Here is a 1,920-nt window from a genome sequence, read left to right on the forward strand (position 1 = left end):
AACACTTATACTGCTTCATGGGGCATAGCTGCACCCCCCCCCCGATCTTGAAACATTTGACGCCCCCGCCCTTACCCCCTTCCCGAACCACCATCACCTTAGCCGGACAAAAACAATAGACACGAGTGGTGTGTGTTGAAAGAAAACACCTGCTGCGTGCTTTATTTGGCAAGAGTTAATTTACGGGTGCTCCGTGTACAGTGCATCACAGTGACAGGATTCTACTCTGCACTGGTGTTTTGTACATGCTGGTGAAGATATTCTTGGCCAACATAATTATAGGGAAGGTTACACAGAAGAATGGCACGTGCCAGTGATTATGACTTCTGCAAAACCTTAAATCCATCACTTTTTGTTTTGGTGGGAAACTGGACATCATTAACAAGGACTGTGTGTCGCTCACAGGTAATTGGATGTCACTGCTTATGATGTCATGTTGTGTGATGGCATTCTGTAGAATATAATTTCCCAGGACATCATCTGGGTCAAAAGTTGCACCAAATGGTTCACCCACCTACCCTACCCTACCCTACCCCACCCCACCCGCGCAAATTCAAAAGTTGTCACCACTTCACCTATTCCTTCAACCGCAGCCCTTTAAAAAAAAAAACACGTATGCAACTGGAAATCTTTGCAAAAGCATTAAACTAAATAATGCCCAGTACTGTGAGTTGTGAATTATGGCCATATGTGCCCTGAGTCACATTGAAATATTATGACCCCTATAAGTCTCTTTTCCATTTCATGGCACAGACAGGACATGTTGAAATGAGCAACAAGTTTTAACATGGAAATTACATTTGGGGAGATATGGTAGAAAAATAAGAATTAGAGATTTATTTCCACTGCATCGTCTGCCATTCAATGATAACTTTAAGTGTGAAAAGATTCTGATTATCAAATGGAGCAGCATGAAAAACCTTTAAAAAATACCCCCTGCCGAAACCCGGGATCGAACCAGGGACCTTTAGATCTTCAGTCTAACGCTCTCCCAACTGAGCTATTTCGGCTGACTGATTGTGCTCTTCGGTCGTCTTGCAAAGAAACAGACATCTGCAATCCTAGACCTTATTTCCTTCCTTTTTTGTTGTTGTAATATTGCCCCAGTTATAGCATCGGATTTTCCATTTCTTTGCTTATTCTGTAACCAGCAAGTACAATGGAACAAAACGGGTGGGATGTCAGGAAGGAGATCAATAGAGCTGCTCGCCAAATCATTTCGAAAGAAAAATCGCATTTTCGGCTCCAGGTGCAACTTTCACGTGCACGGAGCCTCTCTCCATCGTGCTGTTTCTTGTAGATGTGTGATGGGCCCTTGGCTGTGTTCTAAGTTGATCTTTAAGTACTTTCGAACCAAACCCGCGCGGTACTCTTGGTGTCAAAAAATCACGCGGTATACAGCCTGATAATTAGGTTGAATTTAAGACATTGAAGTGCAACTATAGGGAGCAGGATCAATATTGAAATCACACGTATAAACAATGATATCTTTCACGTTGTGTGCTGGTCATTCAGCATGCCATTTGCAAGGACTTGTGCATGTATCCTTCGATAGCTCAGTTGGTAGAGCGGAGGACTGTAGTGAGATAATGAGATATCCTTAGGTCGCTGGTTCAAATCCGGCTAATAAAACACTTCTGCCACGTAATATCAATGGAAACCGCACACTTCTACTGCGCTGTATTTGGTCACATTGAACGACCGGTTCTCAACATTTTTATGACTTTTGGAAACCAGATTGTGATCGTTTGTGCTGGTTGAAAGGTGAGTTGTCTTCCTTTTTAGCAGGACAAGGTTGCCTGTGCTCGGATTCTGTGTCAAGACTGGAGGCCCGAATTATGCTTACTCTTCTCTTTTCTCGAGCAGCATTAAAGCAAAGAATATTAAAAAGAAACCATCACAAAAACGACATTTCCCATT

The 1,920-nt window shown here is 42.8% G+C and overlaps 1 non-coding gene across 1 annotated transcript; it reads right to left on the minus strand.

The window, feature by feature from the left end:
- Positions 1–937: 937 nt before the first annotated feature.
- Positions 938–1,010, minus strand: TRNAF-GAA (transfer RNA phenylalanine (anticodon GAA)). Its single transcript has one exon. It is a non-coding gene; the product is annotated as a tRNA-Phe (tRNA).
- Positions 1,011–1,920: the final 910 nt, after the last annotated feature.

Source organism: Ambystoma mexicanum, assembly GCF_040938575.1.
Source record: "Ambystoma mexicanum isolate Mex_15411 chromosome 12 unlocalized genomic scaffold, UKY_AmexF1_1 Mex_chr12_unloc.2, whole genome shotgun sequence".
NCBI lineage: Eukaryota > Metazoa > Chordata > Amphibia > Caudata > Ambystomatidae > Ambystoma > Ambystoma mexicanum.